The sequence below is a fragment of the Scyliorhinus canicula genome, chromosome 1 (genome assembly GCF_902713615.1).
Source record: "Scyliorhinus canicula chromosome 1, sScyCan1.1, whole genome shotgun sequence".
NCBI lineage: Eukaryota > Metazoa > Chordata > Chondrichthyes > Carcharhiniformes > Scyliorhinidae > Scyliorhinus > Scyliorhinus canicula.
The window spans coordinates 211,847,253-211,865,327 of NC_052146.1; the positions used below are offsets into that span (position 1 = coordinate 211,847,253).

Below are 18,075 nucleotides of genomic sequence, written 5' to 3' on the forward strand. Positions count from 1 at the left end.
CCCCTTGAAACACTGGTCGAAATCTCGCAATTGGCCAGATGATGAGTTCAAAATTATGACTTGCTTTGAGAACAGAAATATCGGTTGTCACCCTGACATTGGATGGGATCCTCGGGTCTTGTCTGTGGCAGGGCCTGTTGCGAGTGAATACAGAATATTTGGAGACTCCGCTTACTTGCTGCGGCATGGGAAAATCCGAGCCACAAACAGGGATGGAGAATTTCAGCCATTGAGGTCACTGGGGCTTAGCTATGAGGAGGTGACCACAATGCCACACACTCAGGTAAAAGTCGGTGGTTGGGCAGGGTGGGAGTTTCTCATGTCTAGAGAGATGGAGGCCACTTGGAGAAAAGAGTAGTGATTTCCAGATCTGGTAACAGGAAGGGGAGTTTTTGCCAAACTATTAACCCCCACCTCCATGTTGAGAAGTAAACCTGGCAGTGGTGGAAGTTTTGTTAACCTCTATCCTGACCCATAGAGTTGATATTCTGGAGCTTCATTCTGTGAAGAGGGAGTGGGTTGCATGATGCTCACTCAATACACTTACCCTCCATTTTGACCCCTGCTAAGGTTGAATTGTATTCCCAACAGCAAAGCAGGGGATGGTCCAAGTTTGAAAAAGTGGATCCTTGTAGGTCACTGGTGGATGATGATCCCTTGCACCCATCAGCCCCTCCACCCTGCACCTCACCTAAAGCTCACTCCTGCCAGTTGGTGGGCTCAACTGAGAGCCCAAAATATAAATGAGACCAGGTTTTTGCTCACCAGGACCCACAATTTGCATTCCCATCCCACCCCGAACCCAAGATCGAACCCTGATCCTTAACATATAACGTTTTGAGAGGTTTGCTGAACCCTGTACTTCAGCCCAAAACGTTGCATCTTGCTGCCTTTCCCCCTATGTAACCATATCCTTGCACTCAGATGCTTTGTTAGCCATCTGCTGCGTGAGATCAACATGAGAAAACAAGTGGAATGATCAATCTCCATCTTGCACCTCCTCTGCTTCCTCTCCATCTCCCATGTGTCTGCCCATAATGGTAATAAGATTACATCAATAATTCTGTCAATTTCCAAGCTGGTCTGTTCTCTGAAATCACATGACCTTGATGTGCTTCGTACCTCGCTGTCATCCCACAGCAGAAGTGCATTGGGAATGGTCTAAGATTTATTATTAAAATGAATTATTTGACATGTTATGTGTTATATTTTCAATTCAACCCTTAAGTTGAATGGTTATAGATAAGAACTGTGCACAATTTGATTAATAATTAGCTCAATAGCATCAAAACTTCCAAATCCCTGACATATTTAAAACGTCAAAGAAAGATTTAAAGCATTGAAACTGTATCTGGCACTAGTCATGCTGATCTGTCATTGAATTACAGCAGCTCTCTATTATATCAGATCAAACTATTTCTGAGTTTAAATAGGAAAGGTTAGTGAATGTTAAAGGACTTGTATTTATATAGTGCCTTTCACCACTACCGGGCATCCAAAAGCCAGTGATGTACTGTCACTGTTGTAATGTAGGAAATGCTGCAGCTAATAAATACACAGCAAGCTCCCACCAACTACAATGTGGTAATGACCATGGTTTATGTTTTTGTGATAGTGATTAAGAGATAAATATTGGCCAGGCCTCCAGGGAGAACCGCATGGCTCGACTTTAAAATAGTACCATAGGATCTTTGATGTTCACCTGAGACGGCAGTCAGGGTCTCATTTTGACATCTCATCTGAAATACTGCACCTTTGACAGTGTCGCACTCCCTCAGAGCGTCAGCTACTATTTTTGTTCTCAAATCCTGCGGCTGGATTTTCCTGTCCTGATGGGGGAACCAAGTGTGTTGGGCGGGGCTTAAAAATGGCGGCCAGGCCCCGCTTTTGGGATTCATGCTCCCATTGCAGTGTAGCAATTTTCAACATCCAGACCTGGTGATGTGAAATGAGCCCAGAGCTTTGGTTTTATCCTTTAAGTTCAGCTTAGCCACCTGGATGTTTCAAAGGGGCCAACATATGCACAACCTGCCTGGGGACTTGCAGGTTGCTACGTGGCTTAGAGGGAGCATTGGGTGAGAGTTTATTTTTTACATTTTGCGACTGTGCTGAAATCCAGAGCAAGTGTGGTCTGGTCCCACTATTGAATGTGGGTGATAAACATTGAAAATGATGCAGAGGTTACCTGGGGATTTTTCTTGTTGTTGTACTGTATGACAGTAACACATTCTTCTAAAAAACATGGTCAACTGTACCCTTTTGGAGCAAAACAACATTCAGCATTTTTTATGAGCTATCCTTTATAATAAGGACATTATGGGACCTGCAAGGACCACGTAAGCTACAATTAAGTCTTATTTTTCATTCTGGGTATCCATCTGCTGGTTTTACATAGCAGACAAACAACGGGCTCCTTATTTCCACTTTTAAAACCTTTGACAACCCACAATCACTATCAGCAGACGATAAAGGCTTTCAGAATAAAGAACTAATACCATGGTGTTAGGCATGACAATCACACAGTATTATAACATCATGTGTGTCAGAAAATTAATGTGACATGGGGATCACATACCTTCATATTATTGCACTGCTGTTATAACATCATGTCACCGTGATAGGAGTTTTGATGAAGCATTCAAAAAAATTAATTGGAATTCATGTTTTATAAACACTTCAAGAAGAATATCTTGGGGGTGTGTTTCTCACCGACAAAGCCAACATTTATTGCCCATCCCTGTTTGCCCCTTGAGAAGATGGTCACCTTCTTGAATTATTGCAGTCCATCTGGTACAAGTACGCCTACTGTGCTGTTAGGGAGGGAGTTCCAGGATTGTGGGCGGGATTCTCCGATCCCCCGTCGGGTAGGAGAATGTGTGGGGGGCGGCATGAATCCCGCCCCCGCCGACGCCGAATTCTCAGGCGCCGGAGAATTGGCGGGGGCGGGAATCGCGCGGGCGGGCTCCGGGGTCATGGGGGGTGCGGGGCGATCTGGCCCCAGGGGTTGCCCCCACGGTGGCCTGGCCTGTAATTGGGGCCCGCCAATCCGTGGGCGGGCCTGTGCCGTGGGGGCACTCTTTTCCTACGCGCCAGCCATGTAAGCCTCCGCCATGGCCGAGGCGTAGATGAACCCCCCCCCCCGCGCATGCGCGAAGATGACGTCAGTAGCCGCTGATGCACCCGCGCATGCGCGGACCCACTCCGGCCGGCGGAGTCCCTTCCACGCCAGCCAGCGGGGTACAAACCACTCCGCGCCGGCCTAGCCCCTGAAAGTGCGGAGGATTCCGCACCTTTGGGTCGGCCCGACGCCGGAGTGGTTCACGCCACTCTGTCCCGCCGGGACCCCCCGCCCCACTGGGTACGGGAGAATCCCGCCCTATGACTCAGTGACAGTAAAGGGACGGCCGATATATTTCCAATTTGAAGGGGGACTTGCAGATGGTGGTGTTCCAGGCACCTTCTACCCTTATCCTCTAGGTTGTAGAGGTTGTGGGCTTTTAAGCTGCTGTCATAAGAGCCTTGGTTAGTTGCTACAGTGCATTTTGTAGATGGTACACATTGCTGCCACTGTGTGTTGGTGGTGGAGGGATTGAATATTTAACGTGGTGGATGGGGTGCCAATCAAGCGGGCTGTTTTGTCTTGGATGGTGGAGAGCTTCTTGACTGTTGTTAGAGCTGCACTCATCCAGGCAAGTGGAGAGTATTCCATCACACTCCTGATTTGTGCCCTGTAGATTGTGGACAGACTTTTGGGAGTCACATGTTGAGTTACCTGTTATAGGATTCCCAGTCTCTGACCTGCTCTTATAGGCATAGTATTTATATGGCTAGTCCAGTTCAGTTTCTGGTCAATGGTAACCCCCAGGACATTGGTGGAGGTTTTGATGATGGTAATGCTGTTGAATATCAAGTGGAGATGATTAGAATATTTCTTGTTAGGACTGGTCATTGCCTGACATTAGTGTAGCATGAATATTATTTGCCATTTATTAGCCCAAGTCTGAATGTTGTCCAGGTCTTGCTGCAATGTCTAGGTCTTATACAATGCTAGTATGTGTCATTTACAAAATTCTTAATTTACGTATTAACATGTCACCATTTCAGAATATACATGCAAATTCACATTGACTCACATTATGCAATGGCAAATTTTTTATTTATTTGGTTTCTGACACAAAATAGCTTTTACTGGTGGAAATCAGTAAATTTCTTTGCACAATGAGGCAGCAATTATATCATTGCGTGGTGGGAGCCCACACTTTGTCTCCATGTACGTTCCCTGATTTCTAAAGTAGCTAGCTCAGCAGGGATATCTTCTGGCACCTCACCCTTATTTTCTCTACCCTTGGCTGCAAAATAAAGGAGCGACCTTCCTTCTCCACCTGCCTCAGTCTTCTGCCTCTTTGCATTTCTGACACTCGCGGCAATGATGATTTTGGCAGAGCTGAATTGTAAGAAATTCCTTAATCCCTTCAGGCCTTTGTATTACTGCTTCAAGCTGCCTGTTGTGTGTTTGTTAATCGTGGTAGTGTGCCTTCTCGGAGGATGACGTGACCCGGAGGGCCAATCGGCCGGAGTGCGTGAATCCTGGGGTTGAGCACGGGTTTTTCTGTCAGTTAGGAGTTTGGAGTCGTGGAGAACGGTAAACTTTATCTCACTCTTTGAAAATACCTATTTGCCTTGAACCGCTTATTTGTTAATCTACTTTATGGTCACTTGTCTTTCAAAATATTACAGTAATGATCCTGTTGCTGAATAGGTCTCATGGTATTTGTGCTTTATCCTAGTTTGCTTCCGAGCTGTCATGATATAAAACTGAGCCAAAATGTTTTGGTCTGTTTGGCGCCTTCCTTGCATTTCTCTGTCTAATAATCCTGGCACCATGGGTTGCCTTCAAATGAAGGTCGCAAGACTGCTGTCTATTTTGACAGTTGCAGAGGATTTGCACATTTGGATTATTGAAAGCCGTCTTTGGAAGAGTCAGCTGTGGCATAGTGGTGAGCTCTCTTTCCTCTGCATTAAGAGTGTGTGGGCTCAAATGCCATTCCAGACATTTGAGTACGCAACGTCTTGGCTTCCCTCCAGTAGTGCAGTGCTGAGGGTTGGGTTGTTAAGCTTGGGGGTCTGTCTGTTCTCTTGGGTGGTTGTAAAGGATCCCATGGCATTATCTTGAAGAAGAGGCAGGGTGTTCTCCCTAATATCCTGGGTCAATATTAATCCCTCAGACAACATCATAAAAAGAACTGATTGTCAGGTCATTATTGCATCACAGTTTGTGGGCGTTTGATGTGTGCAGATCGGCTGCTATCTTTCCAACCTTGCAACAGCGACTACGCTTCAAATGTAATTCATTGATTAATAATCACAAATCCTTCATCTAAATGATAATACTATATAGTACTCATAATATTAAAGTGCTGCATGTGAAGAGTGCTTAATCAGGCTTTATAAATTGACATACATACCCACTTGATTGGCATCCCGCCCACGACCTTAAACATTCATTCCCTCCATCAACGATGCACTGTGACAGCAGTGTGTACCATCTACAAGATGCACAGCAGCAACCCACCAAGGCTCCTTTGACAGCACCTTCCAAACCGGTGACCTCAACCACCACAAGGACAAGGCAGCAGACACCTGGCAACACCACAACCTTCAAGTTCCTCTCCAAGTCATATACTGTCCTGATGTGGAAAATGTCCCCGTTCCTTCATCATTGCAGAGTCAAAAGCCTGGTGCAACCCAACCCCCCCCCCCCCCCCCCCCAACAGCACTTAGGGTGTACCTACATCACATGGACTGCAGCAGTTCAAGAAGGTGGATCAGAAACGCCTTCTCATTGATAATGACGGGTGAGTGATAAATGCAGGCCTAGCCAGCAACATCCACATCCTGTGAAAGAATTAAGGAAAACAGTGAGGGAGGTGCTTCTGCTTCTCAATGCAGATTCTGACTATCCTTGCATTGTCCCCCGGTAGGTGAGACAATCAACCCTCTCTGCACCGTACATGTGGCGAGAGAACACCACTCCCCCCTCCCTGATTGCAATTCATATTATTTTGTGTACTCCCTGGACAATGTTGCTGTACCTCCAGAGACCTGTGGAACCCAGTTTAAGAGCCTCTGCCACAGCATCAGAAAATATTTCGGCCCAAAAGGCCCATGGCTTCTGCACCAAATCCTTGCTACAGAAATCCCAAACTGATTGCACTGCTTTTCACTCTCCCCATACCCTTGCTTTGTGTATTTATTCACCTTGCTCTCAAATGCTGGCATTCCCTGCAGCTCAACCACCCCGTCAACATTCTATCCAAATTACATTATCCTAGCCTCTCTCCTCCCTCTTTTAGTGATCATAACTGAACTCCCTGTCCGGAGGAAATAATCTTTCCCCATTCATTCTATTGAAATAATTTGGAAAAACATCCACTAAATCTGATCGTAGCCATCTCTGATCAGTTCAGATAGCCCCAGTGTGTCAAATCTCTGAATGTACCTATTGTTTCCCATTTCTGGCATAATTCTGGTGAGTTTACATTGTAGACCTTCTGTAGCTTTAATGTTCTTCCTGTTATAAGATGCACAAAACTGTGCATGGCATTCTAATTGTGCCTTAATAAGTGTTTGTGTTAATCTTGCATGCTGAACTATGAGTCTAAATTCTTGATAATTCACGTGAAGGATTTTTCTGGCAGGTTCAGATTTGTATCGTTCTTCCATAATATGAAACTGAAGCCACCACTTGTCTCCTACACACTCTGGTTTCTCTCGACCTCCATCCTTCTCTGCGGGAAAGACAAATAATCTCCTGATTTTATCAATTACTTTTCCTTTCGAGAGGAACTGATAGAACTTTTGGTAGTATCGGCACACAAGCCTTTAATGGACTCGTACCGTATTCCTCTCTGCACTATTAAGCAGGGTAGCGGGGTCATTTGAGACTTCAAAGTCACCATTGCTGCCCTTTTGCGAGTTGCTGCAGGCCCAGGGAAAGATCCCGTGTTCAGGAACCTGTGACTTCTCAGGCGTGGACAGCAGAAAAGCCAGAATCTCGGGGCCACCAACTGCTGAAAGGCAGAGGATCCTTCAGAAAGAGGACTTGTCTTTCCTTTAAGCACACAGGAGAAAGGCAATGGGCCATCACTTGTGTATTCTTTTCCCAAGTCATACTGCTGATTTCTTATTGAAATTGAAAGTGGGAGTCTTCAGCTGGAAGGAGGTCTCATCGCGAAGTTAATAGCATCCCTCCCTCTGAATCCAAGTTCAAGTCCCACGCCAAGCTTTGGTGCATTACCTGGCCAAACAGGTAGATTATTGACTTGCAAATCCTTCCAACACATGTCAATGGGAAGGATAAGAGTGGGAGAGATTCCTGGTCAGCCATGTTATGGAAAGAAATTGGAGCCTCGACCATCACTGTCCATAGCTTCAGGCTGCAACATGCATGTAAAAGTGTGTTGCCGCAGCAACTCAGACTCCTTTGGGGTTGGGGGTGGGGACTGTTGACTGGATGGCTGGAGTAGGTCAGATTGGTGCCAACAACGTGGAGTTTGATCCACATGTTGGCTGGAGCGGAATTGGGGCCTGCCTCCTTTTTCTACCTGTGATGCAGGTCGCAGTTGTGGTAGTCACCACTGATGTATATACTGTATAGATATGTGTTTTACGGTAAGGCCCTTGTACTATAGGTACAGGGGTAGATCCCTGCCTGCTGGCTCCACCCACTAGGCGGAGTATAAATATGTGTGCTCACCGTACAGCAGCCATTTCGTCAGCTGCTGTAGGAGGCCACAAATCTCAGTGTAATAAAGCCTTGATTACATTCTACTCTCGTCTTCTCGTGATTGATGGTGCATCAATTTATTACATTGAGATTTTTTCAGAGATGGACCTCCGCATCAAGCCGGATCACCTGCAGCTGCATCCTCAAGCAGACAACGCCAAAAAGAACTTTGAACATTGGCTAGCCTGTTTTGAAGCGTACATTGGGTCTGCGCCAGACGCAATCCCAGAAGCTCCTGATTCTATACACACGGCTGAGCTCCAACGTCTTTCCCCTCGTCCAGGACGCGCCAACCTACGCAGAGGCCATGGTGCTCCTGAAGGAAAACTACGCTCAGCGGACTAACAAAATCTACGCCAGGCATCTCCTCGCCAAGTGGTGTCAACTTCCTGGTGAGTCGGTGGAAGATTTCTGGCGTGCCATGCTCGCCCTAGTTAGAGACAGTGACTGCCAGGCCGTTTCGGCCAAGGAACACTCGAATCTGCTGATGAGAGATGCATTTGTTACAGGTATAGGGTCTGACTACATCCGCCAGGGCCTCTTAGAAGGGGCCACGCTCTACCACGCGGCAACCAATAAACTAGCGCTCTCACTTACGTTCGCCTCACGCAACTTTCAGGCCTATGCCCCCAACCGCGCGGCTCACCCCTCCTGTGCATCATGGACCCCGCAGACGGCCACCCCATCAGCGACCACCCTCAGCCAACACACACCTGTGCCGCGCGGCAGCCAACCCCGTGGGACCCAAATGCTACTTTTGTGGGCAGTCAAAACACCCCCGACAGCACTGCCCCACGCGGAGCGCCCTCTGCAAGGCCTGTGGCAAGAAGGAACATTTCGCTGCAGTGTGCCAGGCCTGTTCAATCGCCACTATTATCCTGGCACCCCCCACGTGCGGCCAGTGGGCGCCGCCATCTTCCCCTCCTCGGACCACGCGCGGCCAGTGGGCGCCACCACCTTGCTCTACTCACAACATGTGCGGCCCGTGGGTTCCGCCATCTTGTCTCTCTCAGAACCAATGGGCGCCGCCATCTTGCCTTCTGCATGACATGTGCAGCTCCAAGGTGCCGCCATCTTGCCTCCCCCAGGACACGTGTGGCCTGTGGGCACCGCCATCTTACCCGCCTCAGGACCCCTGCCTGTCGGGCACCTCATCAGGCCGCTCATTGCCTGCAACCGCCGATGACCAGCCGCGTCTCGCCTCGGTCACAATTGACCAGTCTCGGCCACACAACCTCGCGACTGCTTCAACAAAAGTGAAGGTCGACGGGCACGAGATCTCCTGCCTGCTAGACTCCGGGAGCACTGAGAGCTTCATTCACCCCGATATGGTGATGCGCTGCTCCCTCGCGGTACACCCCACTAACCAGAGAATCTCCCTGGCCTCCGGATCCCACTCCGTGAGGATCCGGGGGTACTGCATCACCACCCTCACCGTCCAGGGCGTGGAGTTCAGCGGCTTCCGGCTCTATGTCCTCCCCAACCTTTGCGCTGCTTTGATACTCGGCCTGGACTTCCAATGCAACCTCCAGAGCCTAACCCTGAAATTTGGAGGGCCCCTACCACCCCTTATCGTTTGCGGCCTCGCGACCCTTAAGGTCGGCCCACCTTCCCTTTTTGCAAACTAACCCTGGATTGCAAACCCGTCGCCACCAGGAGCAGACGGTACAGCACCCAGGGCAGGACCTTCATCATGTCCGAGGTCCAGCGGCTGCTTCGGGAAGGTATCATCGAGGCCAGCAACAGCCCCTAGAGAGCCCAAGTGGTAGTGGTCAAAACTGGGGAGAAAAACAGGATGGTCATTGATACAGTCAGACCATCAATCAGTACACGCAGCTCGACAGTTACCCCCTCCCACGCATATCTGATATGGACAATCAGATTGCACAGTACCGGGTCTTCTCGACAGTGGACCTGAAATCTGCCTACCACCAGCTCCCCATCCGTAAGGCGGACCGCCCATACACGGCGTTCGAAGCAGCCGGCCGCCTTTACCACTTTCTTACGGTTTCCTTCAACGTCACAAACGGGGTCTTGGTCTTCCAACGGGAGATGGACCGAATGGTTGACCGGTACGGACTGTGGGCCACTTTCCCGTACCTGGACAACGTCACCATCTGCAGCCATGATGCCAACCTTTCCAAATTCCTCCACATTGCCTCCTCAACCTCACGTATAATAAGGAGAAGTGCGTGTTCAGCACGAACCGCTTAGCCATCCTCGGCTATGTGGTTAAGAACGGAGTTATGGGGCCTGACCCCGATCGCATGCGTCCCCTCATGGAACTCCCCCTCCCCCACTGCCCCAAGGCCCTCAAACGATGCCTGGGGTTCTTTTCTTATTACGCCCAGTGGGTCCCAAACTATGCGGACAAGGCCCAGCCACTCATTCAATCCACCGTTTTTCCCCTGACGGCCAAGGCTCACCAGGCCTTCGTCTGTATCAAGGCCGGCATCGCCAAGGCCACGATGCACGCGGTCGACGAGACGCACCCTTCCAAGTCAAGAGCGATGCATCAGACATCGCTCTGGCCGCCACCCTCAACCAGGCAGGCAGGCCCGTGGCATTCTTTTCCCGCACCCTCCATGCCTCCGAAATTTGGCACTCCTCCGTCGAAAAGGAGGCCCAAGCGATCGTTGAAGCTGTGCGGCACTGGAGGCATTACCTGGCCGGCAGGAGATTCACTCTCCTCACTGACCAACGGTCGGTTGCCTTCATGTTTAACAACACACAGCGGGGCAAGATCAAAAACGATAAAATCTTGAGGTGGAGGATCGAGTTCTCCACCTACAATTACGAGGTTCTGGATCGCCCTGGTAAGCTCAACGAGCCCCCTGATGCCCTATCCCAAGGTACATGTGCCAGCGCACAATTGGATTGACTCCAGACCCTGCACGACGATCTCTCTCACCCAGGGGTCACCCATTTTTATCATTTCATCAAGGCCCGCAATCTGCCCTACTCCATCGAGGAAGTCAGGACAATCGCCAGAGACTGCCAGGTCTGCGCGGAGTGCAAACCTCACTTCTACCGGCCAGACCGTGCGCGCCTGGTGAAGGCCTCCCGACCCTTTGAACGCTTCAGCATGGACTTCAAAAGGGCCCCTCCCCTCCACTGACCAAGACACGTACTTCCTCAGCGTGGTTGATGAATATTCCTGATTCCCCTTCATCGTCCGATGCCCCGACATGACATCTGCCACCGTCATCAAAGCCCTCAACACCATCTTCGCTCTATTCGGCTTCCCCGCCTACGTCCACAGTGACCGGGGATCCTCATTCATGAGCGATGAGCTGCGCCAGTACCTGCTCAATAGGGGCATTGCCTCGAGTAAGACGACTAGCTACAACCCTAGGGGAAACGGGCAGGTGGAGCGGGAGAACGGGGCGGTCTGCAGGGTCATCCAGCTGGCCCTATGGTCCAGAAATCTCCCAGCCTCCCGTTGGCAGATCAAGGCACCGGACCGCCTGAATTTGTCATATTCTCTGTGATTTTAAACACAACTTTCTGCATATAGTTCTCCACCACCCCCGCTGGACTCATTTTTTAACGGGGTGAATGTGGTAGTCACCACTGATGTATATACTGTATATATATATATGTGTTTTAATGTAAGGCCCCTGTACTACAGGTATGGGGGTAGATCCCTGCCTGCTGGCTCCACCCAGTAGGCGGAGTATAAATATGTGTGCTCCCCGTACAGCAGCCATTTCATCAGCTGCTGTAGGAGGCCACACATCTCAGTGTAATAAAGCCTCGATTACATTCTACTCTCGTCTTCTTGTAATTGATAGTGCATCAGAGGTGCTCTAGGCCGGACCTGCCTCTGGGAAGATAACTAAAGAAGACCCCTATGAGCGACTGAAGAGGAGTCGGGAACCAAGAGACATGGAGAAATGAGCAGAGGAAGCACCCTAAGATAGATCACCGCTAGGACCATTAAACAGTTCAAATACATGAGTTACGTTTTTATTTATTAAAGTAGCAGAGAGGAATAGAAATGTGTTAAATGTTCACACTGTGGCATTACTAATGGTAAAGTCTAGGCACACAAATGATGAGTTAACAACACGTATGGCTACTGCTGTTATCTTAATGACATAACAACAACAGCTGTTCCTTGTGCTGCCTCTATGTTAGTTATTTCACATTGATTTTCCTCTTCATTCTGGCGCTGGTAGAAATGACTAAGAACCAACGAGATCAATACGAACATTTTATTTTGCATTAGTGGTTTTGAGATGAGCTTTCAAAATCTATTCCAGAGCAAGTTACGCCATCCATTTCTGATTGTAAAAGTCAAGCAGTTGTAAAAATTTGCGATTAACTTTTACATCCATTTGTCACTGGTAGTAAAACCTTGGGCTGGCACAGAAAATTGGGAATGGAGCCAATTTATTTTATTTGACAGCACTTCACTTGTGTGTTGTTGTTTCCAACACCAAACTGACTCTGATAGGTGCAGACACAAAAAAATGATAGAGATAGAAAGATGTACCATGTCGCAAATGTGAAAATGCCAACTCAAAATCATCGTAGCTGATGGTCATTTTTAAAAATCGGCCAAAATTTCAGTTGTAGATGATGGCATTGCAATTCTGAAACGTAGATCATGGAGTTTGACTGCTTTCTTATTCTAATTGTCTCACAACTTTAAGCAACAGAGTATACATGCTGTCAGTTGTAACAATGCAAGGTCAGGTCTTTATCGAGACACCATAACTCAAGATCCAATATGTGCACTCAGGTACATCACACGTCACAATCCCAGTATGTGCACAGCATGCAAAGTCTCGCTCACACTCTTATGCCAATTCTACCTCTGATCTCTGCACTTAATGTATGCTATGACTCAAACCCAGTGCATGACAGATACATACATCAGAATAATAACATGCAGTAAACATGCATTTAACTCTTCTTTGATCTTGCCAATCATTCTGCTACCATGACTATTTTGCCCACATAAACTTGTTCAATCGTTTATTGCTAAATAAAGTACCACATTAACATCTTTCAGAACATGAGTTACATCCTAGGGTGTTAAAGGGAGTGGCAGTAGAGACGGTGGATCCATTAGTTATAATGTTTCAAAATTCCCTGGACACGGGAAAGGTTCCAGTGGATTAGAATAATGCTAATATAATGCCTTTATTCACTGATTAATCCAGGATCCTCCTCAAGATCAAGGGCAACCTTGAAGGCCCCTTCATTCTTGCTGCCTCTTTAAACCCCTCTGTCAGCATTGCCAGAAGATATTGGCACAGGCCACTGCTGGAAAACTGAAACAAAAGTAGAAAGTTCTGGAAAAACTCCGCAGGTCAGGCAGCATTTGTGGAGAGAGAAGCAGAGTTAATGTTTCAGATGGGTGACTTATCGTCAGAATGCAATTCAAAAACTAGGACTTGCATTTCTATAGTACCGTTCACAACCAAAGGATGTCCCAAAGCATGTTGCAGCCAATGAAGAACATTTGAAGTATAACAAAAGAGAAAATGCTGGAAAATCTCAGCAGGTCTGGCAGCATCTGTAGGGAGAGAAAAGAGCAAACTTTGACTCTTTGTCAAAGCTAACAGACAGAGAAAGTGGGAAATATTTATACTGTGGAGTGAGAATTAAAGATGAGTCAGAGCCACAGAAACCCAGGGAAACCGGATGCTAATGGCCACAGAAAACAAGGGGAAAGAGTGCTAATGGCAGTCCCCAGAGAGAACAAAAGGTGTGTAAGGCCAAACTGCAGAGAAACTAACATCAGAGGGTGAGCTGTAGATGTGGGGGAAGTGGAAGGGGGAAGCAAAGAGGAGAAAGGGTAAGGAAAGGTGGATAAGATGGCGGGGGGGAGGTGTTGGCGGTTAATATATATATATATCCTCAGAAGACAAACACGGGACACAACCGACAGAGTACGCTTCGTCGTCCAGTACTTTCCCGGAGAGGAGAAACTACGCCACCTTCTTTGCAGCCTTCAACACGTCATCGATGAAGATGAACATCTTGCCAAGGTCATCCCCGCACCCCCACTACTTGCCTTCAAACAACCGCGCAACCTCAAACGAACCATTGTTTGCAGCAAACTGCCCAGCCTTCAGAAGAGCGACCATGACACCACACAATCCTGCCATGGCAATCTCTGCAAGACGTGCCAGATCATCGACATGGATACGATCATTACACGTGAGAACACCACCCACCAGGTACGCAGTACATACTCGTATGACTCGGCCAACGTTGTCTACCTCATACGCTGCAGGAAAGGATGTGCGAAGCGTGGTACATTGGTGAGATCATGCAGACGCTGCAACAACGAATGAACGGCCGTCGCGCGACAGTCACCAGGCAGGAATGTTGCCTTCCAGTCGGGGAATACTTCGGCAGTCAATGGCATTCAGCCTCTGATCTCCGGGTAAGCGTTCTCCAAGGTGGCCTTCAGTATGTGTGACAACGCAGAATCGCCGAGCAGAAACTTATAGCCACGTTCCGCACACATTTAAAAAAAAAATTTAGATTACCCAATTATTTTTTCCAATTAAGGGACAATTTAGCGTGGCCAATCCACCTATCTGCACATTTTTGGGTTGTGGGGGCGAAACCCACGCAGACACGGGGAGAATGTGGAAACTCCACACGGACAGTGACCCAGAGCCAGGATCGAACCTGGGACCTCAGTGCCGTGAGGCAGCTGTGCTAACCACTAGGCCACCGTGCTGCCCAAGTTCGGCACACATGAGTGTAGCCTCAACCGGAACCTGGGATTCATGTCGCATTACATTCATCCCCCACCATCTGGCCTGGGCTTGTGAAATCCTACCAACTGTCCTTACTTGAGACAATTCACACCTCTTTAACCTGGGGTTACCCCTATCTCTGGACCTGTAAAGATTTAATTACCTGCAAATGCTCGCATTCTAAACATTGTCTGGCATCTTTGACTTTGTCTATATATATGTTTCTGGAACATACCTCTTCATTCACCTGAGGAAGGAGCAGTGCTCCGAAAGCTAGTGTTTGAAACAAACCTGTTGGACTTTAACCTGGTGTTTTAAGACTTCTTACTGTGCTCACCCCAGTCCAACACCGGCATCTCCCCATCATAATATATATTAAGAAAGACAAGAAAGAAAGAAATGATAAAAGACAGTTAAAATGAAATAGGATAAAAACAAATGGGTCGAGGTGAGGTAGGGCTTTGAAGTATTTGTAGTATAATGCTGGTGTCATGTAGGAGGTGCAGTGGTCAGTTAGAGCACAACAAGCTCCCACAAGTGACAACGTGATAATGGCTATGTTTTTGTGATGTTGATTGAGGAACAATGGAGATCAATCCTATACTCTTTGAAGTAGTACCAATGGGATCTTTTACATTCACCTTGGTTTAATATCTCATCTCAAAGATGGTCCTTCCAACAGTGTAGCACTGCACTGGAGTGTCAGCCTTGATTTTTGTGCTCAGATCGCTGCAGTCTCTGGAGTGCAAGTCAGAACACACAACACTCTGACTCGGAGGCAAGACTGCTCCGCACCATGGCCGACATGGCACAATAGTATCTGCCCCCCCCCCCCCTCTGCAAACAGCAAACCCCCTGCTTCATATAGCTTCTGTTCAGAATCTCAGTTCTACTGCAGCCTATTCAGGGCACATTTAATTTCACTGGGTGGAATTCTCCCATGCCCTCGTCGGCAGGTTCAATGGCATGTGGGGGGAAGGAATCTGACAGGAGGCCCAAAAGTCTTTTTTATGTTGGCATGAATATCTAGTGGGATCTTCCCTTGGTGCCCAACATAGTGCATCGGGAATCCCGCTGGATACCGGTGAGAAACTGATTTGCATCCTGCTGATGGGATACAGATGAAGGCCTGACGGAAATCTTCCAACCCATGTCTGATTTTCCATGATGCCAGCGGGAAAACACACTGGTCCAGAAGACATCCGGACCAACGTGGCATGTAAAAGTCAGGACTTACCTGAAGAAGGCCTGAGGCTGCCTCTGGAGTTTGGGATGGGGGCCGCTGGGGACCGCGGAACACTACAGCAGCGGGTGGGGGAGCATCTATCAGGTGGATCTTCCAGCTTCAATGTCTTCAAGGCCCACCTTTCAGCTAAGAGAGTTCTTGGAGATCCATCTTCTTTCTTTAATGGTGGGTCAGCGATGTTGGGTGCCTTTAAAATATGGCGCCCCAAATTTGACAGCGGACACACGTCATCAAGCCCACCCCATTGGGAAGATAGTGTAAAAGCCTTGGATGCATACTTAATGAGATCAGGCCCAGAAGATATGGCATGTTTTCCCATCAGCAGGAAACACTCCTTGTCCCCATCCCCTCCACGGGACACCCCAGATGGGAGAATTCCGCTGATTCTTACATTTAAGAAGTAAAGATTTCAGTTGTCTTGAAAATAGCACTAATTTGTTATTACTTTGGAAAGCATTTCTCAAATCCATTCATAAACCATGTCATTAGTCCCAGCCTGTGATTAATTCAGGTCTTCGCAAAAGCTGACAGTGGAGTATAACCATAATATTAGAATCAATGCTGTCAACGGGGACTTAGTTTTCTTTCTTTCAGAGGCTGTGGATGTCGTTGACTCGACCAGCAATTTTCTTGCCAATCCCTAATTGTCTTAAAGATGGTTACGGTGAGCCACTTGAACCACTGCAATCCATGTGGTGTAGATACACCCACAGTGCTGTTAGGGAGGGAGTTCCAGGACTTTGACCTTTGTCCTTCTAGGTGGTTTTGAAGGTGCTGTTGGAGGAGCCTTGGTAAGTTACTGCAGTGCATTTTGTAGATGATACACACTGTTGCCACTATGCTTCAGTAGCGGAGAGAGTGGGTGTTGAAAGTGGTGGTTCGGGTGCCAATCAAACGGGATGCTTTATTGTCCAGCGATTGCCTGTTTAGTGGTTGATCAGGTGTGTAAGTGTTATAATGTAGTCATGGATGAAAAGATAGACGGTAGCTGTGTCATTCTTTAAACAGAAGTAATTGTTTTATTGGTATAATCTATGGCCAAAGTAGGCAGTAATGTCATCGCATTAGGTTCTTCAAAATAATTGCTTGAGTAGACGGTTTTAGCATTCATCTATTTCCATACATTTCCATACATGGTAGATCACCCAGTCCTGAGGTAACCTGTTGTTAGAAATGAAACTAGTGCTTTTAGTTCTGGGCAATTGCAGGCCATGTGCCTTGTGGGGTCACAAGTGGAAGAGTGATTACCGGCAATAACGGCCATGAAAACTCCAAATGCTGGAAATGTAGTGAGGTAAAAGGATGAATACAGAAACTGCACAACAGGCTGTTCAACATCAGAGAGAGGGAGGTTTGTTGATGAGCCAGATCTTCGTTGAAAAATAACAAGGTTTAATGACATGCGCAGTTATTCACGTGCAAATCAACCAACAAGTTCAGGAAATTCTGCGATACGTAGTGAGTTATGGATCTTCAGAGGTTCGAGTCACTTTACGCCACACTATCATTTTGTGCTCACGATCTCTTCCATGACCTTCTTGTTAATTCTAAGAGCTTGCTGATTTTGACAATACACTTGCTGCAGAAAGTAATTATCAATTCAAACTTTAACCTTTTAATAATGGTATAATTTGTAATGCAATGCCAATCCATCCTTTTGGACCAGAAAGGGAATAATTTAAACTATTGTGTCTCACTCCAGCAGGCAGTAAATTGTTGTTAGAGATTTAAAAAATTTGTCATTCGAAAATATTAAGGGCGAGATTCTCCGGCCTCATTATGCTCTCGCTCAAGCAAAATGAAGCCGTTGAATAGTGGGAGAGGCAGAAAACGAGAACCGCTCCAGGTGCCAAACAGTGTGCAATGCAGTCGGCCCGCTCCCAATGGCAAAATTGAGATCTTGCCATCGCGTGGCGAGAAACCAATTATCACCACTTAAGCCCCATTTCCATACAAGTAACGGGAGTCACCCCATATCCAACAGTCTCCCATCATTCAGTGGCCTCCCCAGCAAGTGGTCACGCTGGCAGCGATTAATACTGCTTTTGAAAAATGTAAACCTGACGGGATGGCTTCTGAGGGGAACCGAGGAGATGAATAGCCATCTTTGCCAACAGACAAAGACAACAGACTTGCCACTCCAGTGCCCGGTGGGGGACGGGGGAAATCCGGCTGGGGTGGAGGACCTTCCGCCAGGGTGGGTCGACATGGAAGAGTGGGGAGGAGGCGTGGGGGGGGGGGGGGCAACCAGTGGGGGGAAACAATGCACAATGCCACCATGCCAATCCCTGGATCGTGTGTACTCGCTCCTGGGGCAA

General features: G+C 47.8%; 1 protein-coding gene across 1 annotated transcript in view; it reads left to right on the forward strand.

Moving 5' to 3' along the window:
• LOC119971465 overlaps positions 1-18,075 on the forward strand; it is a 258,981-nt gene that overhangs the window by 93,535 nt on the left and 147,371 nt on the right. The window lies entirely within an intron of this gene.